This window comes from Mustelus asterias, unplaced genomic scaffold (assembly GCF_964213995.1).
Source record: "Mustelus asterias unplaced genomic scaffold, sMusAst1.hap1.1 HAP1_SCAFFOLD_264, whole genome shotgun sequence".
Lineage (NCBI taxonomy): Eukaryota > Metazoa > Chordata > Chondrichthyes > Carcharhiniformes > Triakidae > Mustelus > Mustelus asterias.
Genome location: NW_027590230.1, coordinates 574,901 through 598,990, shown reverse-complemented (window position 1 = coordinate 598,990; position 24,090 = coordinate 574,901).

The window sequence follows — 24,090 nt, the reverse complement described above, 5'->3', positions numbered from 1 at the left end:
GTTTCCCCAATCTCTCCTCATCACCAAGCCCCTCCATACCAGGCAACATCCTGGTAAACCTCCTCTGTACTCTCTCCAAAGCCTCCACGTCCTTCTGGTAGTGTGGCGACCAGAACTGGACGCAGTATTCCAAATGCGGCCGAACCAACGTTCTATACATCTGCAACATCAGACCCCAACTTTTATACTCTATGCCCCGTCCTATAAAGGCAAGCATGCCATATGCCTTCTTCACCACCTTCTCCACCTGTGACGTCACCTTCAAAGATCTGTGGACTTGCACACCCAGATCCCTCTGCGTCTCTACACCCTTTATGGTTCTTCCATTTATCGTGTGGCTCCTCCCTACATTATTCCCACCAAAATGCATCACTTCGCATCACATGCAATCGTAGCTGGCATTCCTAATTTCCTTACTCTTCTGAGAAAGTAGAGGCGTTGGTGGGCTTCCATAACTATAGTGTCAGCAAAGGAGGACCAGGAGAGGTTGTTGGTGATCTGGAGACTTAAAAATTTGAAGCTTTAGACCAATTCTATTCGTCCCCGTTGATGTAGACAAGGAAGTGTTCTCCAGTACGCTTCATGAAGTCAATGACAATCGCCTTCGTTTTATTGAGATTATCATTGCACCAGTTCAGAAGAGTTTCTATCTCATTCCTCTACTCTGTCTCGTGAATGTTTGAGATCCGACCCACTACGGTGGTGTCATCAGCAAACTTGGAAATCAAGTAAGAGGGGAATTTGACCACAAAGCCATAGGTGAATAAGAAGTACATTAAGGGTCTGAGCGCACAGCCTTGTGGGGCACCAGCGTTGAGGATGATCGTGGATGAGGTGTTTTTGCTTATTCTTATTTATTGTGGTCTGCCAAATGAGTAGAGACTAATTCGGTTAGGATTATATTAAATGGAGGTTAAGTTTTAAGTATCGTTATTCATGCAACGTGTAGGCTTATTGCCTACATTGCGAAGAGTTTACCTTGAAAATTACATTGTCGCCACGCTCCAAGGCCTATTTGGATAAACTGAAGGAGAATTTATCATGGCCAATCCACCTAACCAGCATGTCTTTCGAGCGATATGAGGAAATCCGTGCACCTAAAAGAAATTCACGCAGGCACAAGGAGAACGTGCGGACTCCGAATCGAAAGTGACCCAAGCCAAAACTAAGTCCCTGGCGCTGTTAGGCAGCAGTGTTCACCACTGTGCCACCGTGCCCCCATACTATTGTTCATCTGGTCTCATTCTGCTATCAGTTTTTTCAGTCATTTACGAGTTATGAATCTCGAATTAACAGTTAATCTGAAGATGATTTTGAGTACAGTTTATCTGATGACGATTTTACGCATGAACGTCCAGGCCACTGTCTGAGAGCTTATTTAGCCTTGCCTGGGTCAGACAGCAATCAGAAATTCCATTGCTGTGTACCAGCTTGCCAACAGCTCGCATTCAAAGGAAATGGGTGTGAGCAGTCTACACATACTGCCACTCGAAAATTGTGTTGAAACAGAAATGGAGTGTTGAATGCACAACTGTTTCTATGTTCACCCCTTTAACCGTAAGACACTCGCATAAACTTGAAAGGATATGAAACTCTGATCAATCAAAGTTTACTGTTCCAATAACTTAACAAATATATCGCCCGAGGTAATGGTACTTTTAACGTGCCAAATACTCCCTGAGGCATGATCACATACGGACTATGAACACGTGTCCAAAAAGTCGATTAAAACATGATCAAAGACGACTCTCCTTGGAACATGCTAGCAATGTAGTGAGGTGGAGAGATTTAAGCAAGGAATTGCCGAGATTGGGAATCAGGCAGCTGAAGGCATTGTCAGCTAATCGGGGCTTAGAGAGGAATTTGGAATTAGAGGATCTGGGAACAGTGTAGGTAAGGGCTTGGTGAGGTTACAGAAATAGGTTGTGTTGCCTTATCTGCAGGTGGTCACTATGTAATGAATTACTGTAGAGCTGGAATAGGCTAAATATATAGGGAGTGGTGTATATGCTGGAGAGGAATATATCAATATGGAGAATCGTGAGGGCGAGAGCAGATAACAGAGAAATGAAGATTTGAAGACTGCATGTGTTTCCCATAGGGGCTGGGAACGCCCTGGGCATTGGGGAGGGTGGGGTGTGGTTCTGGGAACTTGAAGCAACAACACAGACAGATGAAGGTTTATGTTATTTTACGGGATCAGTGAAAATCTCATTCCACACCAACACTCTCAGGATAGGTAAAGCACGGGGATAAATCCCAGGACAGGTAAAGCATGGAGACAGATAGAGAGCAAAGCTCCCTGTACACTGTCCACATCAAACATTTCCAGGATAGTTACATCACGGGGTGAGATAGAGAATAAATCTCCCTCTACACTTTCCCAATAAAACAATTCAAGGATAGTTACAGCCGGGGGTTAGATACAGTGTAAATTTCCCTCTACACTGTCCTATCAAACCATCCCAGGAGAGGTACAGCACGGGGTTAGACACAGAGAAAAGCTCCTTTTGCCCTGTCCCATCAAACATTCCCAATGCAGGTACAGCACGGGGCTAGATACAGCAACAGACTCCCTATGTGCTGTTCCCATGGTACACTCACAGGGCAAGTACAGCAAGGGGTTAGATACAGAGTAAAGCTCCCTCTACACAGCTCCCATCAAACGCTCCCAGGAAAAGTACAGCACGGGATTCTAAACAGGATAAATGCCACCCTACCATGCCCCCATCAAACATTTCCAGGACACGTACAGCACGGGGTTAAAGATAGAGTATACTGCCTCCACACTGTCCCCATCGAACAATCCTAGGGCAGGTACAGCACCGTGTTAGACACAGAGTAAAACTACCTCTATACCATCCCCATCCAACACTCACAGGTGAGTGACAGCATGGGTTTAGATACAGAGTAAAGCTCCCTCCACACCTTCCCCATCCAACACACCCAGGACAGAAGCAGCACGGGGTTAGATACAGAGTAAAGCTCCCACTACACTGTCCCCCATCAAACACTCCCAGGACAGGTAAAGCACGGGGTTAGATTCAGAGTAAAGCTCCCTCTACACTGTCCCCATCAAACACTCCCAGGACAGGTACAGCACGGGGTTAGATACAGAGTAAAGCTCCCTCTACACTGTCCCCATCCAACACACCCAGGACAGAAACAGCACGGGGTTAGATACAGAGTAAAGCTCCCTCTACACTCTCCCCATCAAACACTCCCAGGACAGGTACAGCACCGGGATAGACACAGAGTTGGGTCTCATGATCACACTCAAAATCTCCACGTTCAAACAGTTAATGGATCAATCATTCCAAAAGTTCTCACATCTTCACTTGAACATTTGGAATTTGGGGGCTGGGTTTATGGCTGTAAAGCCCAGGTTTTGGTTTTGCTCCATTGGAGTTGATGGCGGAATGATATCCTGCTCTTTGGGAACGAGTTCCTTTCTCAGCGTTATTCTAAATTGTTCCTTCAGGACCTCGGGGATTCTCTCCTCCTCTACCTCTATGGTGACACTATTTTCCCTGTCGCCCGACAGTGTAAACTGGGTTGTGGTCAGCCTTCTGCCCGTGAGGGTGATCAGGATGCCGGGGAGATGCAAGCAACAACGGGACTATTAGAAGGAGCGAGACTGCGGAGATATCTGCTGCTATAGGCACATGACCTCCAGCCTCTTACTGTCCAGGGTGAACTTGCTCTTGGTGGCACACGTCTACACTTAGTCTCCATCAATGATGCTTCTCTGGACTTACCAGTTGCCCTGGTCCTCTCACAGGGTCTAAGTTCCGGTTTCCTGCCGCGGCTCCCTTTCCGCCTCCAGAATCAGCGGGCTGCGAAAACACTTCCTGAAGGCCACTTCGCACAACCACCTCCTGCCCTCCAGCTCCACCAGCAATGCCAGGTGCTCCCGGGGAGGCCCATAGCGCTGCGTTTCCAGCGAATTGAACTGTGCAGCGGGCAGGCTGACCCCGGTGCAACCCAGCTCTCCCAACCGCCAGGCCAACAATCCATTCAGCTTGTAGCAGAAGCCCGCATGGCGCTGATCCACCACCTTCCGGTACAGAAAGGGCAGCTCCAGGGAGATGTCCTCGCCACAGTGGTTGGCCAGGCTGCCAAAGGGCACCGAGAGGACATGGCAGCGGTGGATCTGCATCATGTTCACCAGTGACGGCCGTCTGGAGCCCTGGAAGCCAATCCTCGCCAGGTATCTGCCTGCATCCATCCCTGGCTTTTGCTGCTTGGATTGGAATCAAGAAGAGTATCGAGTATTGAGAGCACAGTAACAGACCATTCTATCCCTCTTCTCTATGCTGCTGCTTGTCCCACACCAGCTCTGCTTCCCCTCTCCATAGAACATCAATAACATCGCCAATTTCTTTCTCCCCGAAATACAGCTCTAAATACCTCTAAATATAGCTCTTTCACCTTAACTAGCTTGAGATTAGTCATCCCTCCCGCTGCCTGTGCGAGTGAGTTCCACATTTTCCCAACACTCTGGTTAAAGAAGATTCTGCTAAATTTGCCAATGGGCTTCACGAGTGACTGTCTCATATTCACACAGATTTACGGTACACTCATAGACTTGTCACACTTTCTGTTCTTTCTCACCCACTATCCTTTTCTCCCTTTGTCGCTCCCTTTCATTTTCCTTCTCACTGTTCCTCTCCTCCCTTTGTTACAGCCTCTAATTTTCCTTCTTAGTGTCCTTCTTTCTCTGTCTCTCTGTCACACCCTCTCTTTTTTCCTTCGCACTGCTCCTCTCTCTCATTGTCACCTCCTCCAATTTTCCTTCTCACTATCTCTGTCTCATTCTTACACTCTTCCATTTTCCACCTCACTAACTTTCTCTCTTATTCTCCTCTCACTAAACCTTTCTATTTCTGTCCTTCACTCTGTACCTCTCACTGTAGCTTACATTATAACTATTTTGTCCTCTCTGCCATTCAATCTCTCTCTCATTCTATTGCTCGCTGTCTGCGTCTCACGGCCTCCCTCTCCGTCTCTCTCCCACGTTGGTTCGATCTCTCGCTCGCTATATTGCTCTCGCTGTCACTCTCTGTCAGTCCTCTCTCTCTCTCTCTCTCCTTGCTTGTCCTCTCTCACTCATTCTCACGTTACCTCTCGGCCCCTCTATCGTATATTTCATTTTCTATTCCTGTCTATCCCCATCGCTCTCCCTCACTGTCCATCTCCCGCCCTGAAAATCTCCCTCCTTCCAACGCTCTCTGTTTCGCTCTCTCTCACCTTCTCTCACTCTCTCACCACTCTCTCAGTTCCCTCTCTGACACTGTCCAGCTGTCCCTCTCTCTGACATGTCCTATCTCTCGCTCGTCCTCTACCCCACTATTTCCGCTCACCTCTCTTCCCTGCCTCTCATTTATTTCTCCATTCTCTTTCCTTGTGAACGAGTGAAAGAATATTTTGTCAAGGTGGATACTGTTGTAATTGCTTCTGAGACCAGGGTCCAGAATCTCGATAAAGGTAACGATGAAGTTTTGAGACATAAATTGTGTATGAAAGACTGGTAAATTCTATTGAAAGGAAGGGCAATGGAGAGGCCATGGCAGGTATTCCAGCAATGAATAGGTGACCTCCAGAAGTTGGTCAATCCTGTTGGTTGCCAGAGTTGTAAGGCAACATCAGCCCACGGAAAATTAGGGATAGTATTAGATTAAAAAACACTCACAGATTGGCAAGAAAATAATGAAGACCAGAGGATTTGGAACAATTGAAAATTCAGCAAATCAGGACCAAGTGAATCGTTATGAAGGGGAAATTACAGTATGAAATTATGTTGTAAGGGAACATAAAAAGAACTGACCATAAACTTTTCTGTAGGTTCTATCTCTCTCTCTCTCTCTCACACGCACACATACAAACTCACACACACACACACACACACACTGAAAGGCACACACACACATTCACGCACACACACACAGACCGACACTGCCCGAGAGATTCAAACAGCGAATGACATAGAGAGACAGAAATAATCATTTCTGTTAAAAGTTGATCGTGATCCAAAACCACTCATTGTGGCACATTTTCCAGCAGTTTGAGCTGAATCTGACAATATCCAACAAAGTGTGGATTGCTGAATCTCTCTCTTGCTGCGTTGTGTATGTGTGTGTGTGTGTTGGTGTGTATGGGTGTGTGTGGGCGTGTGTGTGTGTGTGTGTGTGTGTGGCTGTGTGTGTGTGTGTGTGCGTGTGTGTGTGAGAGAGAGAGAGAGCGTGTGTGAGAGATAGTGTGTGTGTGAGAGAGAGAGTGTGCGTGAGAGAGAGCGTGTGTGAGAGAGAAAGTGTGTGTGTGAGAGTGAGAGTGTGTGTGCGTGTGTGAGAGAGAGAGATAGAGTGTGTGCGTGTGTGTGCGCGCGCACGCATGCATGTGACAGTGTGTGTGTGTGTGTTTTCCGTGCGTGTGTCAGTCTCTATCTCTTTATGTGTGGGTGTGGGTGTTTGGGTGTGTGCGTGAGTGTTTGTGTGTTTTGTTAGAGTTCTGTCTTTTTCTCAGCGTGAATTATTGAATTAAGGTGTGTATGAAAGAGAGATTGTATGTGTGTCTCCATGTGTATGTGTTTTAAGGAAGAGAGAATGAACGAGACAGACACAGATCGTGTGTTTTGTGTCTGTGATTAAGAAATAGAGCGAGATATAAGTGTACGTGTGTCTCTGTGTTAGTCTCTGTTTGAATCTCTGGACCAGTGTGTGTGTGTGAGAGAGAATCTCTCTCTCTCTCTCTGTTTGTGAGTTCCTGTGTGCGTCTGTGTGTGTGTGCGTGTGTATGTGTGTGTGTGTGTCTGTGCGAGTGAGTGTGTGCTGCGTGTGTGTGGGTGTGAATTTTGTCAGAGTTCTGTCTCTGTCTCTCTTTGAATGAATGGATTAAAACGCTGAAAGCACTTTCTCCTCAAAGCTGTTACAATAGCTTCTGATTTAAATTCTGATCTGTTGACAGCTACGAGCTACATGAGCTGTCATTGTGTGGTGATGGAGCAATGTTGCAAAGAGATTGTAGTTTGCAGAAGTGACTCGTGCTGTACAGTTAGTTCTTGTATCACCAGACACTGCAGGTGAACTTTGTTCCTCATTCAACATTGGAGGTCGCGTCTGCAGATCGGGATCATTCCAGTCTGCAATGTGCACATTTGGTGCTGTTATCAGCCACTTGTGAAATGCAATGAGTAAACTTTGCTATACTCTCCAATAGCTTTGCTAGATATTGCAAAGGATGAATGTTACATTATCGACCATGCTGAGGGTTTATCTTATCAGGGCGACCTGATGTAGGTGTACAAGATTATGAAGGGCATGGAGAGAGTGGATGAGGAACAATTAGTCCTCTCAGTTGAAGGGTCACACCCGAAGGGACATCGGTTCCAGGTGAGGGACAGGAGGTTCAGGGGGGATGTAAGGAAAAACAATACCCACGGGTGGTGACGGTCTGTAATGCGCTACCTAGGAGGGTGGTAGAGGAGGGTTGCCTCATTTCCTTCAAAAGGTATCTGGATGATCCCTTGCCACATCATCGCATACAGGGATATGGGCCAAGCACTGGCAAATGGGGTTAGTTGGGCGACCAGGTGTCTTTATTGTGTTGGTGCGGATGCGATGGGCCGAAGGACCTCTTCTGAGCTGTATGATTCTATGATTCTATAATTCTAATTCTAACAGAACAATTTTCGCAGTTGCACACAATGATTCTCCTTCTGCCTGCGTGGGGTTTTACTGGGTACTAGAGTTTGCTTCTTCAGTCCAAAGGTCATAGAATCATTGCATCATAGAGCCCCTCCTGTGCAGAAGCAGACCATTTATTCCATCGAATCTGCACCGACAACAGTCGCACACAGGCCCTATCCCCGGTACCCTATGTATTTATCCTGCTCATCCCCCTAACCTGCACGTTTTGGGGGAATTTGGCATGGCCAATCAACATGACCCTCACATCTTTGGAGAGTGGGAGGAAGCCGGAGCACCCGGAGAAAACCCACCCAGGAATGGGGAGAATGTGAAAACAGAACACAGAGAGTCACCCGAGGCGGGAATTGAACTCAGGTTCCTGGCTTTGTGAGGCAGCAGTGCTAACCACTGTGCCACAAAATAATGTAAGAAGTTTACAACACCAGGTTAAAGTGGACTTTAACCTGGTGTTGATAAACTTCTTACTGTGTTTACCCCAGTCCAACGCCGGCATCTCCACATCATGACCACAAAATAATAACATGGCAACGTAGAAGATAGAAAGGAACAGGAGGAGGGCACTTAGCCCTTCAAGCCTGCTCCGCCATTCATTACGATCAGGGTTGATCATCCGACTCAATTGCCTAATCCTGCATTCGCCTCAAGTGCTATACCTAACTGCCTCTTAAATACATTCCATGCGCAGTTTAGGTGGATTAGACATGCTCAATTGCCCCTTATTTCCCCAAGGTTTACATGTTAGGTGGATTAGCGGGGTATATGCATGGAGTTATCAGGATAGGTTGGGGTTAAGTCTTGGTAAGATACTCTGTTGGAGAGTCAGTGCTGACTCGATGGGCCGAAGGGCCCCTTTTTCCATTGCGTGGTTTCTGTGAATACTATGATTCTAATAATTCTCTGGGTTCAAAATGCATCAGGTTTTTGGTGAAATTTGAATTGAATACCAAATTTCGAACTGAATGTCTAAAGATTAAATCGAAGTTTTGCAAACTCCCACCGGGTTATCTAATGCCCTTCAGGGAAGGAAATGTGCCACCCTTACTTGGTCCATCTGTGACTCTCATTACACTGCACATAGTTTAATGTTAAATACGCTCTGAATTACCTGGTGATTTTACAATTCAGTGGCAATTTGGCATGGGAATGAATTGCTGGGTCATCCTTATATGGCAAGATCTGTGCTGTGTATCCTGGCCTCCATGGTCATTATAGTGACAGTCGTGCCACACAAATGACAGGCAATGACCATCACCAATAAGAAACACTCTAAACATTGCCCCTTGACAGTCAATGGTGTAACCATCACTGAATATCCCACTGTTAACATCTTGGGGTTACCACTGACGAGAAGCTGAACTGGACTCACCACAAAAACACAGTGGTTACAAGAGCAGGTCAAAAGTTCAGAATTCTGAGGAGAGAAACACATCTCCTAATTCCCCAAATCCGGCCATAAGTCAGGGGTGTAATGGAATACTCCCTACTTGCTTGGATGGGTGCAGCTCCAACAACACTCAAGAAGCTTGACAACATCCAGAGCAAAGCAGCCCACTTGATTGGCACCCCAGATACAGAAATCCACTCCCTCCACCACCGACGCTCAATAGCAGCAGTGTGTACCATCCACAAGATGGACTGCAGCAGCTCACCAAAGATCATGAGACAGCTCCTTTCAAACGCAGGACCACCTCCACCTAGAAGGACAATGGCAGCAGATACATGGGAACACCACCAGCTGCAAGTGACCCTCCAAGCCACTCACATCCTGACTTGGAAACGTACCGCCGTTCCTGGGTCAAAATCCTGCAAATCCCTCCCTAACGGCATTGTGCGTCAACCCAAGCACATGGACTGCAGCGCTTCATGAAGACAGCTCACAACCGCCTTTGTCAAGGGCAAATAGGGATGGGCAATAAATGCTGGCCAGCCAGCGGCTCTTATGTCCCACGAACGAATTAAAATAAATACCCCTCGGTGAGATGATGTGCCAACATGTAAACACAATGCTCAGAATGCAGTTCACTCCAGGTTGAATCCTAAAGAGCTCAGTTCGGCTGCAGCAAAGCCTCCCCAGCTGTTTATTACAAACCCATTAATCTAAAACGGGGTGGGACTCTCTTTGTTGATGTTGGCAGCGTTTCGCTTGATAAGCTCCGAACTTTGATCAGTTAGTGTTTTCAGTTCTTGGTGAATCGATGTTTACGACATTACTGTGCAGAATTTTGGGTTCATCAGCAGCAAGCAGCGAATCAATGTAAGTTACACACATTTTACTGGTGAGATTAACGTGTCAAATATTCCAAATAGTGTGTGATTGATGTTTAGTTGGCATCGGTGCCGACTGTTTTCAAAATGAATCATTCTGGGGGTGTGAATATCAGTGGAAAGGCCGTTGGTTAAAGCACATCACTGTTTACACTCCTTGAAGTATTGATGTGCCTAGTTATTGAACTGGTGCTGCTCACTTGCTGGAGGTGTTGTTTGATCGTGTTTGCATCATTCTGCACCAAAGCAATACAGAGACGCTAACATTCGTCCACATCAGATTTGTCCACTTTGATTTCGAAAGGAAATTGAAGGTAGTGTTTTATTCCAAACTTCTCCTCCAATTTTCCATTCAATTCAAGATGTTCCAGTGCATGGAAATAAAGAGACAAGGTATATTTTATTTTCTCCGTCGAATACATAGAGTCGTGCAATATTTCCTCAGTACTGACCTTCCGAAAGTGCAGCACTCCCTCAGTACTGACCCTCCAACAGTGCAGCACTCCCTCAGTACTGACCTTCTGACTGTGCAGCACTCCCTCAGTACTGATCCTCCGACAGTGCCGCGCTCCCTCAGTATTGACCCTCCGACAGTGCGGCACTCCCTCAATACTGACCCTCCGACAGTGCTGCACTCCCTCAGTACTGACCTTCTGACAATGCAGCACTCCCTCAGTACTGACCTTCAGAAAGTGCAGCACTCCCTCAGAACTGACCCTCCAACAGTGCAGCACTCCCTCAGTACGGACCCTCCAACAGTGTAGCACTCCCTTAGTCCTGATCGTCTGAGTGTGCAGCAGTCCCTCAGTACTGATCCTCTGACAATGCAGCACTCCCTCAGCACTGACCATCCAACAGTGCAGCACTCCCTCAGTACTGACCTTCTGACTGTGCAGCACTCCCTCAGTACTGATTCTCCGACAGTGCAGCACTCCCTCAGTATTGACCCTCCGACAGTGCAGCACTCCCTCAGTACTGACCTTCCGACAGTGCAGCACTCCCTCAGTACTGATCTTTTGACAATGCAGCACTCCCTCAGTACTGACCCTCCGACAGTGCAGCACTACCTCAGTACTGACCTTCTAACAGTGCAGCACTCTCTCAGTACTGACCCTCTGACAGTGCAGCACTGCCTCAGTACTGACTCTCTGACAATGCAGTACTCCCTCAGTACTGACACACTGACAGTGCAGCACTACCTCAGTACTGACCTCTGACAGTGCAGCATTCCCTCAGTACTGACCTCTGACAGTGTAGCCCACCCTCAGTACTAATCACCTGGCCGTGCGATGCTGCCTCCCTCCTGACTCTCTGAAAATGTGGAACTTACTTCGGACTGACCTTCCAACAGTGTTGCTTTCCCTCATCGCTGACCCTCTGATAGTGCAGAGCTGCCTCACCACTGGCCCTTAGATATTGTGGCGCTCCTCTGTCCTGGCCCTCCGACAGTGCAACACGCCCTCAGTACTGACACTCTGACAATGCGGCACTCCCTCGGTACTGAACCTCTGTCAGTACAGCATTACCTCAGAACTGATCCTTCAATACTGCGAACCCGTCTCCACCCCCCACCCTCCATGATACTGAATACTCTCAGTACTTACACTTTAGTTCTCTCCGCAGTGACCTTCTCAGAGATCAGTTCCTTCAGTATGTAAAGTCGAATGTCCCCAGCGCTGACCTGCTACAATTCAGTGTTCGGTCAGTACTGGCCACTCTCTCCCTTAGCACTGACCCTTTGACACATCGGCACTCCCTCAGGACTGATACTCCAGCTCTATCAGCACACTCCCTCTGACACATCAGCACTGCCCCAGGACTGGTCACTCTCTCCCTGAGCACTGACCCTGACACTTCAGCGCTCCCTCAGGACTTGCCACTCTCTTCCTCAGCACTGACCCTCTGGCACATCAGTGCTACCTCAGGACTGACTCTCCAGCTCTCTCAGCACTGACCCTTTGACACATCAGTGCTGCTTCAGGACTGGTCACTCTCTCCCTCAGCACTGACCCTCTGACAATTCAGTTCCATCTCAGGTCTGACACTCCAGCTCCCTTAGCATGGACCTCCCGTCACATCAGCGCTCCCTCAGGCCTGGTCACGCTCTCCCTCAGCACTGCTCACTCTCTCCCTCAGTGCTGGTCATTCTATCTCTCTGTACTGCTCACTCTCTCCCTCAGCACTGGTCACACTCTTCCTCATTAATAGTCACTCTCTCCCTCAGTAGTAGTCACACTCTCCTTCAGTACTCGTCACTCTCTCCCTCCGCACTGACCCTCTGAAACATCAGCCCTCCCTCAGTACTGCTCAGCAATTCCGCCAGCATTGACCTTCTGACAGACAAGCGCTCACTTAGCTCTGCTTCACAAACTCGCTCCGAACTGACCCTCTGATAGATCAGTTTCTCTGATTACTGAAGACCAAGAAGGTTATTGATTTAACCTCTGACATTTTACCTGCGAGGTTGGAATGCTGCTGACACTTCATTTACATTGTTACACAATAATGAGCAAGTGTATTAATCATTTACAGAGTATACAAAGTAACATATAAATATCGCCTTATCTTTCCCCTTATTATCATAAAACATTCACACACTGGACTTTGTATTCATGAATAAACATTGACTTTATGAGATACATCAGCATCCAATCAGGGAACCGGGACAGATCTTATTGACATTCAAATATCCACTCCTGCATTCATTCTATTGATCCCGCTGAGGGACTCATGTGAGCCACCCTGCGCGACGACAACCCCACATACACACCGTCCATGTTTCCATACCCTATCTCGCACCCTCTAACCCACTTCCTCACGTGTTCATTGTTAGCAATGAATAAGTCAAGGCATAAAAACATTAGGCCAAGTGCCGGTAGTTTTCTCCCTCAGTCCTGGGCCAATAGTGCTCCAAATATGTGGAGGGTAGGTGGATTTCCCATTGCTTCATTGTCCCTTAGTGTCCGAAGATGTGCAGGGTAGGTGGATTGGTTATCGTTAGTTGCCTCTTAGTGTCCAAAGATGTGCATGTTAGGTGGACTGGCGATGGTAAATTGTCCCTTAGTGTCGAAAGATGTGCAGGTTAGGTGGACTGATTATGGTAAATGTTCCCGTAGTGTCAAAAGATGTGCAGGTTAGATCGGTTTGCCATGTTATCTTGCCCCTTTGTGTCCAAAGATATGCAAGATAGGTAGAATGGCCCTGATAAATTGGCCTTTGGTGTCCAAGGTTGTACAGGATAGGCGGATTGGCCATGCTAAATTATCCCTCAGTATCAAAATGTGTGCAGGTTAGGCACATTGACCATGAGAAATTAACCCATAGTATTGAAAGCTGTGTAATTTAGATGGTTTGAGCATGGCAAGTGGCCCTTTAGTATCCAAAGTTGTGAAGGTTTGATGGATTGGTCATGCTAAGTTGCCCCCTAGTGTCCAAAAATATGCAGGTTAGATGGATTGGCCAAGGTAAATTGTCCCTTTCTGTCCAAAGAATTGCAGGTTAGATGGCTTCGCCATTTTAAATTGCCATTGAGTTTCCAAATGTGTGTAGGTTAGGTGAATTAATTACGGCAATGGAGCGTGGTTACAGGCATAGAACGGAGGGGAAGGCCTGGGGGGTGCATTTTCAGAGATTCGATGCAGAGGAGATGTGCAGAATGGCCCCCTCCTGCGCTGTACGGATTCTATCGTTCCCCAAGTCAGCAACAGTTTGAAAATGAAAACATTTTGTCTGCCTCTACTTTTCAAAGGTGAATAGCTATTTTCTAAGGCCCCTTTAACTGCCTGCGAAAGCTTTGAGTGAGAGCTGAGGTCCAGAAAGAAGCTAAAAGAAAGCTTTTATGGGATGGGCTTAATGGCCTCGTTTTGCCTCGTAACAATTCGATGATTTGTTTATAAACGTCCTGTTGAAGGGAAAGTGGGCCAGGATAAAGTGTCAGTATTCTGACAGATAGAGAACATTCTGGCTCTGGTTAGTTCCTTTACTTGGCACTTACTGTTTAGATGACCTTTGATCTTTGGCTTGGCCAATCAGGGAGGCAAATCCCTCAATTTATATACTTTTTTTCCCGCAGCAATGGAGCCGCAGAGTGAGGAAAATACTCGAGGGAAGATTCACGATATTTTGGGCACATTTGACCGTCCACATCTTCTGCTTGTCCTGAGACACATGCTAATCTTCAAAGAGTTGGTTCTCTGTATGTCTGACTCTGGCTGTAAGCTCAGAGCTCTGTTGAATTGAGTCGTTGCTTGGCTATGGAATGCGTATAGTGCAGAAGAGCTATTTGGCCCATCGAGTCAGCACCGACTCTCTGACAGGGTCTCCTACCGAAGCCCTATCACCCGCCCTAACCCAGAAAACCCACACATCGTTAATCCCCCTCACCTACACAGCTTGGGACATCAAGAGGCAATTCACCATGGCTAACCCACCTCATGTTCACATTTACAGACTATGGGAGGAAACCTGAGCATCGGAGGAAACCCACGCACACATGGGGAGAAAGTGCAAACTTCTCATAGACAGGCACTCAAAGCTGCAATCATACACCGGCCGCTGGTGTGGTGAGGGAGCAGTACTTACCACTGTGCTGACCATAGACCGTTTATCAATAAGGAATGAAGATTGTTTTCGTTTCAGATCGATTGTCCTACTTTGGAGTATTTTAATGTTTGCTTGCTGTTTCCCCTCACCCCTCACTCTGTCTTTTTTTCCTGATTTCTTCTCTTCCTAGCTTTTCTCGTAACTTCCTATCTTCCAAAATTGTGACCGGCATGGTGGCATAGTGGTCAGCAGAGTTGAGACACAGCGCCAAGGACCTGGGTTTGATTCCGGCCTTGGTTAAATGTTTTTGCACATTCCCTCCATACCTTTATGGGTTGATTTGTTCCAACAGTTCCAAGATGTGTAGGCCAGGTGGATTGGCCATGCCAAATTATTCTTTAGTGTCCCAAGATGTCTCGGCTGATTAGCAGTGCAAATATTTGGGGTTAATGGGATCGGCAAGGGGATGGGCCTGGGTATGACCTTCTGAAGGAGCGTTGGTGCAGACTCTACGGGCAGAATGGCCTTCTTGTATACTGTAGAGACTTTATGATTATATGATTCAATGCTTCACTCCTGCTTTCCCTGCCTCATTTCTCCCTCATGCGCTTTCAGCACCCGTGTTCTCGTCTTCTGTCCATTATCTTGGTTACTTCCATCCTAACGCCGTTCTATCACACCTTTCATAAGAGACTGTTTGTGTGGTGTTTTCATGTCCTCCCCATGTCTGCGTGAGTTTCCACCATGTGCTAGAAACCTTTCTTGCATACAGAGGCATCAAGGCATGCAGATCCACAGTTCCATGGAGGTGGCAACTCAGGTGGACAAGGTGGTCAAGAAGGTGTATTGGTATGCTGGCCATCATCGGTCAGGCGTTGAGTCTCGGAATTGGAAAACCATGTTGCAGGTGTACAAGACTTTGGTAGGGCTGCATTTGTAGTATTGTGTACAATTCTGGCCGCCCCACTACCAGAAGAATGTTGATGCATTGGAAAGGGTGCAGAAGAGATTTACCAGGATGCTGCCTGATTTGGAGCGTAAGGACTATGAAAAAGTTTGAATAAACTTTAATTGTTTTCACTGCAGCTTCGGGGGAAGAGGGGGACCTGACAAAGGTTTAGAAGTTTATGACAGGCATGGATAGAGTGGATCGTCAGAGTCTTTTTCCCAGGGTCAAAGGTGAATTACTCGGGAGCATAATTTGGAAGTGCGAGGGGGGAAGTTTAAAGGAGATGTATGGGGCAAGCTTTTCAACAGCTGGTGGTGAATGCCTGGAACACGCTGCCGTAGGAGGTAATGGAAGCAGATTTTATAGCAACTTTCAAGGGACATCTATTTAGATACATGAATATTCAGGGAAAAGAGGGATATAGACCAGGTAGAGGCAAGAAAATATTAGATTAGAGAGGCAACTGCGTCGGCAGAGACTTGGTGGGCGGCAGGGCCTATTCCTGTGCTTCACTGTTCATTGTTGTTCCTGTTTCCTTCCACAGTCAAAATATATGCTGATTTGGTAGACTGTCCATGTTAAATTATCTCTTGGTGTCCCGATATGCATAGGTTTGGGGAATAGAGGGCTGAATGCATGAAGTTATGGAGATAGGACTGGGTACTTGCTCTTTCAGAGAGTCGGTGCAGACTCGATGGGCCACATGGCCTCCTGCTGCACAGCAGTGAAGGTGTAACTATTTGCTTCCATAGTTTCTTCACTCGCTCTCTTCTTTAACCTTTGCAACCTGACAGCCTTAGCTAACTCTGAGGAATAGTGCGCAATTATACAGGAAGATTTCTGGAAGCTTGATGATTGTGTAGCGATGCAATAGATATAGTTAATCAGGGATAATTTGAAGCACTGCAGGTTTTTTTTTGGTAAATGATTGGACATGCTGAGCGAATCACCAGAATCAACATCAGATCTCATTATTCAATGCAAGTAAGGGGCAGATACCTTAATTAATTGCAGGAGCAAAGGAATCTGAGCGAATATGCGCATAGACCATTGAAATGGGCAAGGCAATTGGAGTGAGCAGTTCGTGCAACATGTGATGTTTCACATTTTTGAAAATAGGGGTATTCTGTACAAGAGCAAGAAGTTTATTTTGAACATTATTAGGATGGTAATGCGGCCTCAGCTGGAGAATTGTATATATTTAGACATGCCACACTCTGGGAAGTATGTGAACATATTTGAGAGAGACAAAAGAGATTCACAGAAGAGGCGATGGCCGATTGGTATTATTGTTAGACAGTTAATCGAGAAATTTAACTAATGTTCTGGGGACACGGATTCGACACCTGGCAGCTGGTGAAAGTTGAATTGAATAAAAAAAGTGTAGAATTAGGAATCTACTGATGACCATGAAACCATTGACAATTGTGGGAGAAGCCCATATCGTTCACCAATGTCCGTCAGGGAAAGAAATCTGCCGTCCTTACCTTGACTGGACTTCATGTGACTCCAGAGCCACAGCAATGCGGTTAACTCTCAACTGCCCTCAGTAACGGTTTAGCAAGCCATTCACCTTCTCAAGGGCAACTAGGGATGGGCAATAAATGCTGGTCCAGCTCATATTCCACGAAAGAATAAAACAAATAAACACGAATGGTAACAGGGATGAGAGACTTCAGTGTACTTGGACTTTCTTCCTTCCTTCCGTCCTTCCCTCCCTCCTTCCCTTCTCTCTTTCTTTCCTTCCCTCCCTCCGTTCCACGCTTCCTTCCTCCCTTCCATTCTATCTTGTTTACATTAAGTCATTTTTGGCGCGGGGTTGTTGTGAAGTAATGCACCAAATAGTTTTACTGTCTGTCCAGTTAAGTCTTCTGGAATTCCGAAGAGTTCACGGCAGAGGATCAGAGATCTCCTTCGCCGCTGTGATGATAAACTGCTGGCCTTCCTTTTCAATCAGTTCCTCATCTTCAGAAAGGACATTCAAGGTAAGTAACACAAAAAATGGTGGACAACGGTTATAACTATAGGAGAGTTACGGTGCAGAAATATTCTAGTCAGCCCATTGTGTCTGTGCTGGCCAGAATTAAGAGGGTGGGGTGGGGGAAAATGGTTAGCACTGCACTCTCACAGCGCATTGCACTCGGGTTCGATTCCTGGTTTGGGACACTCTCTGCAAGGAGTCTGCATGTTCTCCCCATGTCTGTATGGTTCCCTCTGTGTGCTCCGGTTTCCTTCCACAGTCTCAAAGATGTGCTGGCTTGGTGTATTGGCCATGCTAAATTCTCCCTCAGTGTACTCAATCAGGTACCGGAGTGTGGTGGCAGGGGATTTTCACAGTAACTTCATTGCAATGCTAATGTAATCCTACTTGGGACTAATAAATATTTTACCTGCCCCATAGCCTTGCAGCTTCCAGCACTTCAGATGTTGAGACAGGAACCTTTTGGATTATTTATAGAGTCATAGAGTCATAGAGGTTTACAGCATGGAAACAGGCCCTTCGGCCCAACTTGTCCATGTCGCCGTTTTTTAAAAAATCAAGCTAATCCCAATTGCCCGCATTTGGCCCATATCCCTCTATACCCATCGTACCCATGTAATTATCTAAATGCTTTTTAAAAGACAACATTTTACCGCCTCTACTACTACCTCTGGCAGCTTGTTCCAGACACTCACCACCCTCTGTGTGAAATAAATTGCCCCTCTGGACACTTTTGTATCTCTCCCCTCTCACCTTAAACCTATGCCCTCTAGTTTTAGATGCCACTAACTTTGGGAAAAGATATTGACTATCTAGCTGATCTGTGCCCCTCATTATTTTATAGACCTCTATAAGATCACGCCTCAGCCTCCTACGCTCCAGAGAAAAAAGTCCCAGTCTATCCAGCCTCTCCTTATAACTCAATCCATTAAGTCCTCGTAGCATCCTAGTAAATCTTTTCTGCACTCTTTCTAGTTTAATAATATCCTTTACATTGTAGGGTGACCTGAATTATACACAGTATTCCAAGTGTGGCCTTACCAATGTCGTGTACAACTTCAACAAGACATTCCAACTCCTGTATTCAATGTTCTGACCGATGAAACCAAGCATGCCGAATGCCTTCTTCACCATTCTGTCCACCTGTGACTCCACTTTCAAGGAGCTATGCACATGTACCTCTAGATCTCTTTGTTCTGGAACTCTCCCCAGCGCCTTACCATTAACTGAGTAAGTCCTGCCCTGGTTCAATCTACCAAAATGCATCACCTCGCATTTGTCGAAATTAAACTCCATCTGCCATTCCTCAGCCCACTGGCCCAATTGATCAAGATCCCGTTGCAATTGGAGGTAACTTTCTTCACTGTCCGCTAAGCCACCAATCTTAGTGTCATCTGCAAACTTCCTAACCATGCCTCCTATAATCTCATCCAAATCATCAACATACATGTCAATTTATAGAGACATAGAGGCTTACAGCATGGAAACAGGCCCTTCGGCCCAACTTGTCCATGCCACTCTTTTTTTAACCACTGAACTCGTCCCAATTGCCCGCGTTTGGCCGATATCCCTCTATCCCATCTTACACACGTGACTGTCTAAATACTTTTTAAAAGACAAAATTGTACCTTCCTCTTCTACTAACTCTGGACGTTCGTTCCAGGCACTCACCACCCTTTGTGTGAAACAATTGTCCCTCTGGACACTTTTGTATCTCTCCCCTCTCACCTTAAATCTATGCGCTCTAGTTTTAGACTTCAATACCTTTGGGAAAAGATGTTGACTACCGAACTGATCCATGCCCCTCATTATTTTATAGACCTCTATAAGATCACCCCTAAGTTTCCTACAGTCCAGCAGGGAAAAAGGTCCTAGTCTATCCAGCCTCGCCTTATCACTCAAACAAATATGTCCCAGTAGCATCCTGGTAAATATTTTCTGCACTCAGTCAAGTTTAATAGTATCAGCTCCATAATAGGGTGACCAGAACTGTACACAGTATTTCAAGTGTGGCCTTTACAATATATTTTACAAACTTTAACAAGACGCCCCAACTCCTGTGTTAAATGTTCTGAACAATGTAATCAAGTACACCAAATGCCTTCTTCACCACTCTCTCGACCTGTGACTTCACGGTCAAGGAGCTATGAACATGTATCCCGAGATCTCTCCCTAACGCCCTGCCATGAATTGAGTAACTCATGTCCTGGTTCGATCAACCAAAATGCATCACCTCATATTTATCTAAATTGAACTCCATCTGCCATTTCGCGGACCAGTGACCGAATTGATCAAGATCCCGTTGCAATCCCGAACTCCCGCCCGTCTCGCACCCACACCCCCCCCCCCCCCCACCCCCTCGCATCCACACCTTTTTCACTGTCCACTATGCCAACAGTCTTGGTTTAAATTTTTGTGCCTCAAATTACTCAATGATTTCCAGACAACCCCACCACCCTCTGGCTGAAAACCTTGCCTCCAATCCCCTCCAACTCTTCCACAAATCAATGAATTTCCCCCTTGTTATTGACTCCTTATGACATTCTGCTTGGAAAATCTGTTAGAATTCTTTGAGTTGACTGAGGAGAACCGGTGGATGTGGATTATTTAGACTTTCAGAAGGCTTTTGGCAATATCTCACGCAGCTGACTACTGTGTAAAGTTAAAGTTCATAGAGTTGTTGGTCATGGCTTGAGATGTATAGAAAGCTGGTTAGCAGATCAGAAGCAAAGAATTGGCATAAATGAGTCTTGTTCCTATTCGCCTTCAGTGACTAATGGGATTCAGCAGTGTCTGTGCTAAGAGCCCAACAAGACACATTATATATCAATGATTTGGAAGGGGGAACTATATGTATTATCTCCAAATTTAGAGATAATACAAAGTGGGGTGGGCGGGGTCGCTGTGAGGAGGATGCAGAGATGCTGAAGCGTGATTCGTACAGTCTGAGTGTGTCTGCATATGCATAGCAGATGCAGTACAATGTGGTTACATATGAGGTTATCCACTTCAACCGCAATAAAAGGATGGTAGTTTATTATTTGAATAGGTGTACGTTGAGAGAGGTGGATTCTCAGTGAAACCTTGGTGTCCTCGTGCATCCGTCGCTGAAAGTAAGTGCGAGGCAGAGCAGGCAGTAAATGAGCAAATGGCATTTTGGCCTCCAAAGCAAGAGCATTTGAGTTTATGAATAGGGTTTTTTAACTGCCACCTTAGCTGGAGTACCTGAGGTGAGGCCATAGCTGGAGAACTGCTTGCAGTTTTGATGTCCTTCTCTGAGGAGGATGTCTTTGTTATAGAGAGAGTGCAGTGGATGTTGAGTCCTGGGATGACAGGTCTGTCATACGAGGAGCGATGACGTCAGTTCGTATTGTATTCACTGGAGCTTAGGGGAATGAGGGGGCTCTCAGGGAACGTATAAAATTCTATTAGGATGAGACTGGGTAGATCCAGAAATAATGTTCTCAATTGTGGGGGAGTCCAGAACTAGTGATGACAGCTTGAGGATAAGGGGACAACATTTTAGGACTGAGGTGTGGAGAAAGTTCTTCACCCAGAGAGTGGTGAATCTGTACACATCACTCCACTGAATGTACCTGACTTCTAGCAGAAATTAGACATGGAACTTGGGGCTCAATGGATCAAGGGATATGGAGGGTTAGCGGGATCAGGATATTGCTTTTGATGATCAGCCATGATCACAATGAATGGCGGAGGAGGTTTGAAGGGCCGAATGGCCCAATCTTGCTTCTATTTTCTGTGTTCTATGTTTTGTTATCCTATCTCTCCTCATAGCTGTAATTTCGAGCTCTGGCAACGTTCTTCTTTTTTATTATTCTACTCATAACAATTCCACATCCATTATCACACTGGGGTTCACTGCCGAGTGATATATATTTTTAACATTTCCATCTTTGTCTTTATTTTTCCACAACCCTGCGCTGAAGTTGGAAGCGCACGTGAATAGGATAGTAAGGATGGCATTTGGGATCCTTGCTTTTATCAGTTATGTCAAGAGCACGGATGTAATATTGGAGTTGTACAGAATGTTGATTAAGTCACAGCTGGAGTATTCTGCGCAGTTCCAGTCACTTCACTGTGAGCAGGATGCAATAGCACTACAGGGGGTACAGAGGAGATTCACCAGGATGTTACCCAGGTTGAAGCTATTGAGCTATAAGGAGAGACGAAGGAGGCTTGGATTATTTTCCATGAAACAGAGAAGGCTAAGGGGTTCATTATTTAGGTGTATAAGATTATGAGGGGTATGGCCAGGGTGAGTAGGTAGCACCTGTTCCCCTTCTTTGAGGGGTCAGCCATGAGCGGGGGGGGGTGTAGTTTTATAGTCGGGGCAGATGATCTCGAGGGGATTTGACAGAAAACAAAACACTCAGAATGTGGCGGGAATCTGGAATGCAATGGCTGAGAAGGTCGTGGAGGCTGGAGTCCTTACAGCCTTTTAACGATCATGGAATCATAAAATCCCTACAGAATCGTATTCCGGCCATCGAGCATGTACTGACCACAATCCCACCCAGACCCTAATCCCGTAACGTCCCACATTTACCCTGATAAACCTCCTGAACTAGGGTCAATTTTGCATGTCCAATCAAGCTAACCCGCACATCTTTGGACTGTGGAGGAAACTGGAACACCCGGAGGAAACCTCCGCAGACACGGGGAGAACATGCAAATTCCACACAGACAGTGACCCGTGACCGTAATTGAACCTGGGTTCCTGGCGCTGTGATACAACAGTGCTAACTGCTGTGTTACCGTGTTTATATCCATATTTGGATGAGCACTTAAAATATCATAAAATTTCAGGTTATGGGACAAGTGCAGGGAAATTGGTTTTGCGCGTTTTTAGTGCAACTATTTCCGGCACATACTACATGGGGTGAAGGGCCTTTTCCAGATTGTCTGACGCTATACCTCTATCACGGATCAAAGCCGCAGTGGTTCAGCACTCCTGCCTCCCTCCAAATCAAGATTATTCCAGCTTTATGAACATTACCGACCCGCTATTGACATTTCTAACCTGTCCACTTGCCCACTCAGAATCACCCACAATTCAATGGGAAACAATATTCTCTGTCTCCAAACTCAAGTACTTTCCGAACTCTAACGAGCATGTTGTGGACATTTGGTCAAAAGAGAAGACATTGTGGAAACACGGAGTTAAAGCAGAAACTGCTGTAAGCACGCAACAGTTCTGACAGCATCTGTGGAGAAGGAAACAGGTTTAAAGTTTGGAGCCTGTGTGACTTTTCTTCAGAACTGAATAGTGGTAGAAACCTGATGCCCTTTATATGGTGGAAGTCAGGGTGAAGGAAAGATAGCAACAAATAAAGTGATGGGAAGGTGGGGGCTCAGGGTAGATTTAATAGTTAGTCATCAACACATTTAGTCAATATTTGCTCTTGGATTTATGTGACTAATCCTCGTTGGCCTTACAGGGATCGTTCCAAGCAGTGAGAAGGACCATGCAAAGACACATCGGCAGAACTTCGACCATCTCCTGGACCAGGCAGATGACAGGGATCTGAGAGCCTTCGAGCAGATTATATTGAGTTACATCTCCATTGTTCAGGGTAGGTCAGTGTCCTCGCGCTGAAATACTCTCAGATTCACAGATATCATTTATTTTGTTAATCGTATCTGGGTGTCGCTGGCGAAACCGCCATTTATTGTCCCAAATTGGGCCTAAGGAAGGTGGTAATTCAGCTGCCATCTTGAACAACTACTGTCCATGTGGTGTATGTAGACCTATAGTGCTGTTAGTGAGGGTTTTGACCCAGCGGCAGTGAAGAAACGGCTGATATATTTTCAAGTCAGGATGTGCGTTGCACGGAGAGGCATTCCCAGGTGGTGGTGTTTCCATGTATCCGCTGCCCTTGTCCTTCGAGGTGATAATGGTTGTGCATGTGGAACGTGTGGCTGAAGAAGTCTTGGTGAGTTCTTGTGGTGCATGTTGTAGATAGTACACACGGCTGCAGTGGTGCAGGGAGTGAGTTTATTTGAATGTGGTGACACTTTGCCCTTGATGGTCTCAAAACATACATGTTATTGTAAAATCAACCCGATATTGAGTTAAATATTCTACTTGGATTGGTGCCCAAGAAAAGTGGCATAGGAGTGTTGTCAGGCTTAAAACTTGCACTGTGTCATTTTACTGCAAGATTGGATAACGTTATTTTGCATTTACGCAAAAAGGAATAAACAATGGAAGTGGGGAACTGTTGCTGCAACTATACAAGACATGTTTGAGATGGCACCAGGAGATTTGTTGTCCTTGTGTCAGGAGGAATGCCGTTGCATTGGAGGTAGTTCACAGCACGTTCAAAGATTGATTCCCGAGATGAATGGTTTGTCTCATGAGATTGAGTAGTTTAGGTTGATACAATCTGGCATATAACAGACTCAAGAACGGCTTGTTCTTTGCTGCCATCAGACCTTTGAATGGACCTACCTAATATTATGTTGATCATTCTCTGCACCCTAACTATGACTGTAACACTACATTCTGCACCCTCTCCTTTCTTTCTCTAAATACAGTATGTTTTGCCTGTATCAGACAAGAAACAATACGTTTCACTGGATAAGAAAAAATGTGGCAACAGTAAATCAAATCAACTCAAAATGAG